The sequence below is a fragment of the Elephas maximus genome, chromosome 1 (assembly GCF_024166365.1).
Source record: "Elephas maximus indicus isolate mEleMax1 chromosome 1, mEleMax1 primary haplotype, whole genome shotgun sequence".
Lineage (NCBI taxonomy): Eukaryota > Metazoa > Chordata > Mammalia > Proboscidea > Elephantidae > Elephas > Elephas maximus.
Genome location: NC_064819.1, coordinates 195,266,112 through 195,278,350, shown reverse-complemented (window position 1 = coordinate 195,278,350; position 12,239 = coordinate 195,266,112). Strand labels below are relative to the sequence as shown.

The following is a 12,239-nucleotide window of genomic DNA, read 5'->3' as shown; positions in this document are numbered from 1 at the left end:
GCACACTCACTGCTGAAGCTATTTGAGCACTTCTGTTTGAACGCCTGCAGTATGAATCTGGGAGCCCTAATGTTTACTGAGGCTGCAGGAGACAGGAACCCATGGCCACCAACAGTCACCAACCATTGCAGATGCCTGAACTAGAAACAAGAAAAAAAAAAAAAAAAGCTTTCTTCTGCTGACCTGCCATTTGCATGTGACTGCCTTCCATTGGCAGAACTAAAAAGAAAACAAGTTGTCAATGGGTCCTATAAAATGCCCTTTTCCAGTTCCTTTAGATGTAGAGAAGTACATAGAAGTGCCAGTATGGGGCTAGGAATCAACAGACAAGTATCTGGTTTAAGAAGTTGAGAAATTATTAATTATATTGCTCAAGATGAGAGATATTCTGAAATGGAAAGAGCTAGAAAATGTGATTGCCTATTATTTTCTAAGCATTTAACGAACTTCATTTATTCACAGTAATGGCCACAAGTCCATGAATATCTTCAGCCCCATTTTACTGCAAGACAACTGAAGCCCAGAGAGATTAATAATACTCAAGGGCTTATATGTAGCCTGGAATAGAATCAGGCTGAGGAAAACCTGGTTGAGGGTCAGTATGGGAATGGGTCAGAAAAGGGATCAGTAAAGGCATGATGGGTTCTGGGATCAGGAGTGTCATGACTTTGGCATTCTACTTAACATCTCTAAACCCCACTTTTCTTATATGCAGCCATAAGACAGGGGAAATAATCACTTTTATTCATAGATTCAATATTATGTCTAAGATAAAGTGCTTAATCAGACATGAAAAATCTTAACAATTATATTATTTGACCTCAAATTCTAAGCTAGTTCCACTAGAGCCCCTCATTCAGTCTATTACAAAGCAATGAGAATAAACACCCACAATTTCATCACTTTTTTGATGCTTGTGATGGTTAATTTTACGTGTTAACTTGGCTAGGCTATATAGTCCCCAGTAGTTTTATGAAACACGAGACTAGTTGCTGTTCAATAACATAATCTAACACAATGTATTGTAATCATTTTCCACAATATAATCTAATAGAATCAACCAGCCAGTTGAAAGGGGAGTTCCTTGGGGTGTGGTCTTCCTTTCAGATTATAAATACAGGCCTACCTGTATTTATTGTGCTTCCCTTTATTGTGCTTCGTAGATATTGTGTTTTTTACAGATTAAAGGTTTGTGGCAACCCCGTGTGGAGCAAGTCTGTCAGCGCCATTTTTTCAACAGCATGTGCTCACTCCATGTCTCTGTGTCACATTTTGGTAATTCTTGCAATATTTTAAACGTTCTCATTATTATTATATCTGTTATGGTGATCTGGGATCGGTGATCTTTGATGTTACTATTGTAATTGTTTTAGAGTGCCACAAACCACACTCAAAGAAGACAGTGTACTTAATAAATATGTGTGTTCTGACTGCTCCATCGACCAGTTGTTCCCCCATCTCTCTCCTTCTCCTCTGGCCTCCCCATTCCCTGAGACATAGTAATATCGAAAATAGGCCAATTAATAACCCTACAAAGGCCTCTACGTGTTCAAGTGAAAGGAAGAGCCGCATCTCTCACTTTAAATCAAAAACTAGAAATGATCAAGCCCATTGAGGAACTCATGTCAAAAGCCTAGACAGGCCAAAAACTAGGCTTCTTGCACCAAACAGCCAGGCTGTAAATGCAAAGGAAAAGTTCTTGAAGGAAATTAAAAGTGCCACTACTGTGAACAAACAAATAATAAGAAAGCGAAACAGCCTTATCGCTGATATGGAGAAAGTTTTAGTGGTCTGAATAAATGATCAAACCAGTCACAACATTCCCTTAAGCCAAAGCATTCCCTAATCCAGAGCAAGGCCCTAACTGTCTTCAATTCTATGAAGGCTGTACTTCTTCCAGGACAGGTTTGTTCATTCTTCTGGCAGTCCATGATATATATCCAATATTCTTTTCCAACACCGTAATTCAAGCCGTCAATTCTTCCTTGGTCTTCCTTATTCATTGTCCAGGTTTCACATGCATATAAGGCAATTGAAAATATCATGGCTTGAATCAGGTGCACCTTAATCCTCAAAGTGACATCTCTGCTTTTCCACACTTCAGGGAGGTCTTTTGCAACAGATTTGACCAATAAAATTCATCATTTGATTTCTTGACTACTGCTTCCATGGACATTGACTGTAGATCCAAACAAAAGGAAATCCTTGACAATTTCAATATTTTCTCTAGTGATCATGATGTCTCTTATTGGTCCAGTTGTGAGGATTTTTGTTTTCTTTATATTGATGTGCAAAGGCTGTAGTCTTTGATCTTCATCAGTGTTTCAAGTCTTCTTCACTTTCAGCAAGCAAGTTTGTGTCATCTGCATATCGCAGTTTGTTAGTAAGTCTTCCTCTGATCTTGATGCAACATTCTTTCTTCTTCATGTAGTTCAGCTTCTTGGGTTATTTGCTCAGGATACAGATTAAATAAGTACCATATCTTAATCTGTATCCTGAGCAAATAACCCAAGAAGCTGAACTACATGAATATCTAAATGTTTTGTTTTGATTTTTAAAAAATGTATGATATAACAAATAAATCTTGGGCAAATTTTATTAAGAAAAAGGGATAAGAAATAAATAAGCGTTATTAAGAATGAGAAAGAAAAAACCATAGATATAGAGAAAGTTAATATTACAAGATAACACTATAATAGATTTGAAAATTCCAGTGACATAGTAACTTGAACGTGTCAACTGCCTTTGTACACATGAAAATTTTCCCATACTTTAACCTAACTCTGCCTTCTACCTGGAATCTCTTTCCATGCATCTTTGATTATTCCTTCTTCTTAGTGTAAGTGTAAATGTCACTTTCTCAGAGGATTTTTTTCTAACTACCCAAAGTTCCTCAACATTCCCCAGATAGTCACTCCCAAGCATATTACATTCTTAATTTCACCAGAGCATTTATCATGATCAATTATGGTGTTGGCGAACAATATCGAATATACCATAGTTTGCCAGAAGAATGAAAAAATTTGACTTGGAAGAAGTATAGCCAGAATGCTTCTTAGAAGCAAGGATGGCAAGACTTCATCTCACATACTTTTGGACATGTTATCAGGAGGGATCAGTCCCTGGAAAAGGACTTCATGCCTGGTAAAGTAGAGGGTTATCGAAAAGGTGGAAGACCCTCAATGAGATGGATTGACACAGTGGCTGCAACCATGGGCTCAAATGTAGCAACAATTGTGAAGATGGCTGTCTTAGTTATCTAGTGCTGCTATAACAGAAATACCACAAGTAGATGGCTTTAACAAAGGGAAGTTTATTCTCTCACGGTCTGGTAGGCTAGCAGTCCAAATTCAGGGTGTCAGCTCCAGGGGAAGCCTTTCTCTTTCTGTTGATTCTGGAGGAAGGTCCTCGTCACCAATCCTTCCTTGGGCTAGGAGATTCTCCAAGCAGGAACCCCAGCTGTAAAGGACGTGCTCTGCTCCCCGTGCTGCTTTCTTGGTGGTATGAGGTCCCCCTGTCTTGCTTCTGTCTTTTATATCTCAAAAGTGATTGGCTCAAGACAGAATCAAATCTTGTAGATTGAGTCCTACCTCATTAATGTAACTGCCACTAATCCCATCTCATCAACATCATAGAAACAGGATTTACAACACATAGGAAAGTCACACCAGATGAAAAAATAGTAGATAATCACACAATACTGGGAATCATGGCCTAGCCAAATTGATACACATATTTTTGGAGGACATAATTCAACCCATAACAATGGTGCAGGACTGGGCAGTATTTCATTCCGTTGTACATAAAGTCGCTGAGTTGGGACCAATTCCACAGCACCTGACAAAAACAACATTTATCATCTCTTGACATTTTCTTATTTATTTCTTCTGAGGATGTAAGTTCCATTGAAATAGAAGCTTTGTGTGTCTTTGTTGCTCAGTGTATGTGTAACTATTAATAAATGTCATAAGTAAATAAGTAAAAGGGTTCTTTAAGAAAATAAAAATACTAGAATTTCCTGAAGAGAAGCAGAAAACATATATTCAATAGTCATGGAATTTCCTCAAAAAATAACTTCAAGGCAAGAGAGTTTTACTGGTGAGTGCTTTAAAACTTTAAGAAATAAAAATTCTCCATGTTATATAAAATGTTTGATAGTCCAGAAAATGATGGTCATTTACTCAACAATCAACTTAGAAATGCTTACCTCAATTTTTTTTTAATTCTTAGAACTAGAAGAAACTTAAGACAAATATTCAGATACAAAATAAATATACAAAATCATGCCCCTTAGTTAGCAATAACCACTTAGAAGTTAAAATTCTAAAAGAACACTCCCCCACTCCAAAAAAAAGACCAAACCCATTGCTGTCGAGTCATTTCTGACTCATAGCAACCCTATAGGACAGAGTAGAACTGCCCCATAGGGCTTCCAGGGAGTGACTGGTGGATTTGAACTGCTGACTTTTCGGTTAGCAGCTGAGCTCTTAACCACTGCACCAACAGGGTCCCAAAAGAACAAAACAGATCTCATTTAAAATAGTAACAAAATGTAAACTCTCTTGTAATAATTTTAATAAGAAATGTGTAAAACTTGAATGATGACAACTAAAACTCTTTAACTGAACAATATAACGTATTTAAATAAGTAGAAAGGCATTCTTTTTTAAAAGATATTTTATTGTGTTTTTGGTGAAAAGTTTACACAGCAAGTTAGGTTCTCATTTAACAATTTCTCTACATATTGTTCAGTGATATTTGTTACATTTTCCACATTATGTCAAACATTCTCATTATTTCTGTTATGGTTGTTCAGTTTCCATTAATCTAGTTTCCCTACCTTCCCCTCCCCCAACCTTCTCATTTTAGGTTTAGGATAAAGGTTGACCATTTGGTCTCATATAGACGATTTTGTTTTGTTATGTTTTTAAAGGAGCACAGTACTTACAGTGATATTATTTATTTTTCAGCTGATCTATTACCAACCTGATAGGTAACGTCCAGAAGTGATTTCAGTTCAAGGTTTAAAGAGTATTTCACTGTGATAGTCTCAAGGGTTCCTCTAGTCTCTACTGGTGCAGTAAGTCTGGCCTTTTTTTTTTAAGAATTTGAATTTTCTTTCACAATTTCCTCTGACTTTAGCCAGGATCATCTACTGTGTTTCTCGTCAGAACAGTCTATAATGATAATAAGGAACCATCTAGTTTTCCTGGTCTCAGGATAGATAAGGCCATGGTTTGTGTTGCCAGTTAGTCCTGTAGACTAGTTTCCTCTCTGAGTCTTTGGTTTCCTTCTTTAACAAATTACGGATAACATTGTGAAGAATGGGAATTCCGGAACACTTAATTGTGCTCATGAGGAACCTTTACATAGATCAAGAGGCAGTTGTTCGGACAGAACAAGGGGATACTGATCGGTTTAAAGTCAGGAAAGGTGTGCATCAGGGTTGTATTCTTTCACCATACCTATTCAAACTGTATGCTGAGCAAATAATACCAGAAACTGGACTATATGAAGAAGAATGGGGCATCAGGATTGGAGGAAGACTCATTAACAACCTGCATTATGCAGATGACACAACCTTGCTCACCGAAGGTGAAGAGGACTTGAGGCACTTACTAATGAAGATCAAAGACCACAGCCTTCAGTATGGATTGCACCTCAATATAAAGGAAACAAAAATCCTCACAACTGAACCAATGAGCAACATCATGATAAACGGAGAAAAGATTGAAGTTGCCAAGGATTTCATTTTACTTGGATCCACAATCAACAGCCATGGAAGCAGCAGTCAAGAAATCAAAAGACACGTTGCATTAGGTAAATCTGCTGCAAAGGACCTCTTTCAAGTGTTGAAGAGCAAATATGTCACCTTGAAGACTAAGGTGTGCCTGACCCAAGCCATGGTATTTTCAATTGCATCATATGCATGTGAAAGCTAGAGAATGAATAAGGAAGACCGAAAAAGAAGTGATGTCTTTGAATTGTGGTGTTGGCAAAGAATATTGAATATACCATGGACTGCAAGAAGAACGAACAAATCTGTCTTGGACGAAGTGCGGCCAGAATGCTCCTTAGAGGCAAGGATGGCGAGACTGCGTCTTACATACTTTGCACATGTTGTCAGGAGGGATCAGTCCCTGGAGAAGGGCATCATGCTTAGCAGAGTACAGGGTCAGTGGAAAAGAGGAAGACCCTCAATGAGGTGGATTGACACAGTGGCTGCGACAATGAGCTCAAGCATAACAACGATTGTAAGGATGGCTCAGGACGGGACAGTGTTTCGTTCTGTTGTGCATAGGGTCTCTAAGAGTTGGAACCGACTCAACGGCACCTAACAACAAGAACAACAAGTCTCAAGAGCTCCTCTAGTCTCTACCAGTCCAGTAAGTCTGAGCTTTGTTTTGTTTTGTTTTTAAGAATTTGAATTTTCTTCCACAATTTCCTCTCACTTTACCCAGGATCACCTACTGTGTCTCTTGTCAGAATAGTCTATAATGATAATAAGGAACCATCTAGTTCTTCTGGTCTCAGGATAGATAAGGCTATGGTTTGCATAGCCAATTAGTCCTGTAGACTAGTTTCCTCTTTGAGCCTTTGGTTTCCTTCTTTCTTTTTTGATCTAGATGAGTAGAGACCAAGAGTTGTATTTTAGATGGCCACTCACAAATTTTTAAGACCCAGATGCTATTTACCAAACTACGGTGTAGAACACAAACTTTATGGACTATGTTGTGCCAATTGATTGAGTTCCCCCATGAAACTATGGTCCCAGTAAACCAATCCTGCAAGGTGTTTGGTTATGACTATGACTGTGCTCCCTATGCACTTTATTATAAATATGAATAAATGTGCAACACACATGAATATGTATATGCATATGCCTGCAGATACATCTTTGCCCATGTCATTATAGTACTTTACTTTGTTTTCTCAAGCCACCCTTTGAAATCTTCTGTTCAGCTCTTTTACTTCATGTGCAAAAGCTGGAGATAGGAAGTCAAAAGGGAAGAACATGCTTGGCATTTCTCAAGCTGAAAGAATTGTAAGAAAAAATTCAAGCCTTGAGTTGTAATAACGAAGGATTCTACAGGGAAAATATTAAATAACTCAAGAGGCATCAAAAGAAGATGGAAGGAATACACAATCACTATACCAAAAAGAATGGTCAACGTTCAGCCATTTTAGGAGGTAGCATATGATCAGGAACCGATGGTACAGAATGAAGAAGTCCAAGCTGCACTGCAGGCATTGGTGAAAAACAAGTCTCCAGGAATCGACAGAATATCAGTTGAGATGTTTCAACAAATGGATGCAGTGCTGCAAGTGCTCACTCGTCTATGCCAGGAAATTTGGAAGATCGCTACCTGGCCAACCAAGTAGAAGAGATTGATATTTATGCTTATTCCCAAGAAAGGTGATCCAACCAGGTGCTGAAATTATTGAATAATATCATTAATATCACACTCGAGTAAAATTTTGCTGAAGATCATTTAAAAATGGCTACAGCAATATGTTGACACGGAACTGCCAGAAATTCAAGTCGGATTCAGAAGAGGACGAGGAACCAGGGATATCATTGCTGATCTCTAATGGATCCTGGCTGAAAGCAGTGAATACCAGAAAGATGTTTACCTGTGTTTCATTGACTATGCAAAGGCATTTAACTGTGTGGATCATAAAAAAATCATTAATAACGCTGTGAAGAATAAGAATTCCAGAACACTTAATTGTGTTCATGAGGAACCTAGATCAAGAGGACTGGACTCCATGAAGAAGAACAGGGCATCAAGATTGGGGGAGGACTTGTTAACAACCTGAGCTATGCTGATGACACAACCTTGCTTGCTGAAAGTGAAGAGGACTTGAAGCACTTACTGATGAAGATTAAAGACCACAGCCTTCAGTACGGATTATACCTCAACATAAAGAAAACAAAAATCCTCACAACTGGACCAATAAACAACATCATGATAAACAGAGAAAAGACTGCAGTTGTCAAGGATTTCATTTTACTTGGATCCACAATCAACATCTATGGATACAGCAGTCAAGAAATCGAAAGATTCATTTCCTTGGGCAAATCTGCTGCAAAGGACCGTTTTAAAGTATTGAAAAGCAAAGATGTCACCTTGAAGACTAAGGTGCACCTGACCCAAGCCATGGTGTTTTCAATCACCTCATATGCGTGGAAAAGCTAGACGATGAATAAGGAAGACCAAAAACAAGAACCGACGCCTTTGAATTGTGGTGTTGGTGAAGAATATTGAATACACCATGAACAGCTAAAAGAACAAACAAATCTGTTTTGGAAGAGGTACAACCAGAATGCTCCTTAGAAGCAAGGATGGTGAGACTACGTCTCACATACTTTGGACATGCTGTCACGAGGGATCAGTCCCTGGAGAAGGACATCATGTTTGGTAAAGCAGAGGGTCAGTGAAAAAAAAAAAGACCCTCAATGAGATGGATTGACACAGTGGCTGCTGCAATCGGCTCAAGCATAACAGTGGTCATGAGGATGGCACAGAACTGGGCAGTGTTTTGTTTTGTTATACATAGGGTTGCTATGAGTCGGAAATGACTTGACGGTATCTAACAAGAACAACAAACAACATACTCTCATTCTTTTCAAATGACTGCCTCTTGGTCTATGTACAGGTTTTGCATGAACACAATTAAGTGCTCTGGAATTCCAATTCTTCTCAATGTTATCCATAGTTTGTTATGATCCACACAGTCGAATGCCTTTGCATAGTCAATAAAACACAGGTAAACATCTTTCTGGAATTCTCTGCTTTCAGACAGGATCCATCTGCTACCAGCAATGATATCCTTGGTTCTACCTAACGACAACAGATACGTCTAAACACGCTCAGGTATACGTACACATGTACCTTCCTATCACATATATGCATACATATGTACCTATATGTATATATCACATATATGCATACATATGTACTCCTTCGAAACTCTGGGGCAGTTCTACTCAGAATTGACTCGATGGCACTGGGTTTACTGGACTGGGTACCTATGTAACCACTCATGTATTTTTTTTGTTGTTGTTACTACTGCTGTTGCAAAATTGTATATGTTATAGCATTTACCTGTAACATCCCTAATTCTTATGTTCTTCTTAGTGTCATTATTAACATTGGTCAGGTTGTGCACACTTCACCCGCATTTGGTATTGCCTTTCCCATCACCAAAAATAACAAGTGACAACTGTCTAGAGAGTGACTCTCCCTCTCTCCTCCTACCAAAAAACATTCTTGTTCCTGAATGGGAAGAATTAAAGCTGCAAATTTGTAAATTATGTTTTAATTAATGAGGGTGCAGTTTGAAACTGATCTTTTAAAATAAAGTCTCAAAAGAATGCTGTAGATGGGCAGGTTATTTTTAAATTCACGCAAATTTTCAGGACATAATAGGAAAGAAAACTTTGGAAAAGGATACCAATAGTTAAAATCATTATGCAAAATTTATCATTATAAAAATAATGGGTAACTGGTAGAAGAATAAGGAAACCCTGGTGGCATAGTGGTTAAGTGCTACGGCTGCTAACCAAAGGGTTGTCAGTTCAAATCCGCCAGGTACTCCTTGGAAACTCTATGGGGCAGTTCTACTCTGTTCTGTAGGGTCACTATGAGTCGGAATCGACTCGACGTCACTGGGCTGGGTTGGGGTAGAAGAACAGAGCAATCCATGAGACAGCTAAGAGGATACAAATGTTTGATAAAGGAAAGATAAGATCTTAACAAGGAAAGCTATATTTTTCAACAAAGGCTTTTAGGAAAGAATTGGATAAAAAAATTGATTAGATCCACGTACTTGGAGAAAAAAAATAGATCCACCTCTTACACCATAAACCAAAGTATGCAAACTGCTCACCTATGTTAGTTATCTAGTGCTGCTATAACAGAAATACCACAAGTGGATGGCTTTAACAAAGGGAACTTTATTCTCTCACAGTCTAGGTGGCTGGAAGTCTGAATTCAGGGCACCAGTTCCAGGGGAATTCTTCCTCTGTCTGGCAGCTCTGGGGGAAGGTACTTGTCATCATCATCCCTTGGGTCTAGGAGTTACTCATCACGGGACAAGCTCTTCTCCTGGCTCTTCTTTCTCTGTGGTATGAGGTCTCTCTCCTCTCCCTTTTCTCTTTTATATCTCAAAAGAGATCGACTCAAGATACAACTAATCCTGTAGACTGAGTTGCCTCATTAACATAACTACCTCTAATCCCACCTCATTAACACCATAGAGGCTGGTATTTACAACATATAGCATAATCATATCAGATCACATAATGGTGGACAACCACACAATACTGGGAATTACGGCTTAGCCAAGTTGATACACATTTTTTGGGGACACGATTCAATCCACATCACTACTCTTGTGCCTTCTCTGGGCCACAAATGTGCACTGTTTGTTGCATGGTATTTTAAAAATCAGAAAATTTACATCAGGCAGCCACTGACTCCACCACGACCAGGAGCTGCTGGATGGGCTTCCTCTTAGAGCCATCCTTTGTCTGGCAGAGTCCAGGGAGCCACAGCACCTGGAGGGGAGCCTTTGCCACAGCCCAAGGCCAGGTCCCTAGTGAGGGACTGCAGGAAGAGGTGACAACGTCAGCAGCAAGGGTCCCTCAGAGGCCTGACACTGGGGAACTGCCACTGGCTTCAGGAAGCCAGTATAGACAGAATAGCTTATGATGCTTATCCCCAGCCACCACTTCCAAAACACTGAGCAAAAACCAGAATACTTCCAGCAGCAGAGGTGCATGATACCTCCCCGCCCTGGACCTGTGGGAACCCTGTGGTTTATCCATGATGGCTGTGGCATCTCCTGTGCCACTGTCACCTGGTTTCTGGTCCTCTGCTCAGAGTTTGTGGTCCTCTTTGTCACACTGATTCCATCCCAAGACTATGCCTACTGCATCATCAACGGAATTGTGTTCAACTTGGTGGCCTTCTTGGCCCCAGCCTCCCACTGCCAGGCCATGCTGACGGACCCTGGAGCAGTGCCAAAGGAAGTGCCACTAAAGAATTCATCTAGAGCTTACAGCTGAAGCCCTGACAGGTGGTATACAAGTGTCCCAAGTGCTGCCACATCGAGCCCGACTGGGTCCACTACTGAAGTGTATGTAAGTGGTGCATTTGGGAGATGGCCCACCACTGTCCCTCGGTCAAAAAATGTGTCAGCGAGAACAACCAGAACTATTTCATCCTATTTACAATGTACACAGCTCTCATCTCCTTGCACGCCCTCACCCTGGTGGAATTTTGCTTCCTGCCCTTGCTTTGAAGAAAATTGGACAAAGTGTAACTCCTTCTCTCCACCCAGATGGTGATCCTCCTCATCCTGCTGTGCTTTGAGGGGCTCCTCTTTCTCATATTCACATCAGTGATGTTTGGGACCCAGGTATGCTCCATCTGCACGAATGAGAAGGGAATAGAAAATTGAAAACGGAAGAGCGAAGATGGGCTTAAAAAACAAAATGGGTGAACATGAAAACCGATTTTGGCCACCCCTTCTCCCTAGGCTGAGCCAATCCCTTTGCCACTCCAGACCAAGCAAAGGCAGACCCGAACCAGTATGTGGTCTGAAGGACGTGACCAGCATTGTCAAAAAAACAAAAACCAAACCCAGTGCCATCGAGTTGATTCCGACTCATAGCGACCCTATAGGACAGAGTAGAACTGCCCCACAGAGTTTCTAAGCATTGTCACTCGGACACAAACCACATCACAGCACTATCATCTGACCCATTCTCATGAACGTTTAAACCGACAGAGCACCTACTCTCAAACTTTTTTTAAGATCTCAAGTAAAATGGCTGATCATTGCAGAGACAGAGAGAAAAAAAAAAAGCCCCCCCCCGTTTTATTTTTTAAAAGATCATCCTTTTTTTGGTGACCAAAGCTGCTCTTATTTTTCCTTTTAAAAATTATTTCTCTGGCCTCTGGTTTCCTCTCTGCTGTCTCTCTGGTGTGACTAAAGTGGAGGGGTGTTGTTTCTGGGGCTGTGCCCACCTCTGCTAACAGAATGAGGTATGAGTGATGCTGATGGTGAAGTAGAGAAAATACATTTTTTTTAGTGTTTAGTGTTAAAATAAGAGAGAATATATTTTCTAGTTTAGCTGTATAAGCTGTGGTTAAATCTTGGAAAACGTCAATTACTTGATCTGGAATCTGTCTTATGATTGTTCCTTTCTAGAAAAACAAGTCCCTTTG

The 12,239-nt window shown here is 39.8% G+C and overlaps 1 long non-coding RNA gene and 1 pseudogene across 1 annotated transcript in view; both read left to right on the top strand.

The window, feature by feature from the left end:
* LOC126086899 (uncharacterized) overlaps positions 1–12,239 on the top strand; it is a 28,012-nt gene that overhangs the window by 15,442 nt on the left and 331 nt on the right. The gene's annotated exons all lie outside the window — the stretch shown is intronic.
* Positions 10,715–11,612, top strand: LOC126086608 (palmitoyltransferase ZDHHC3-like; annotated as a pseudogene).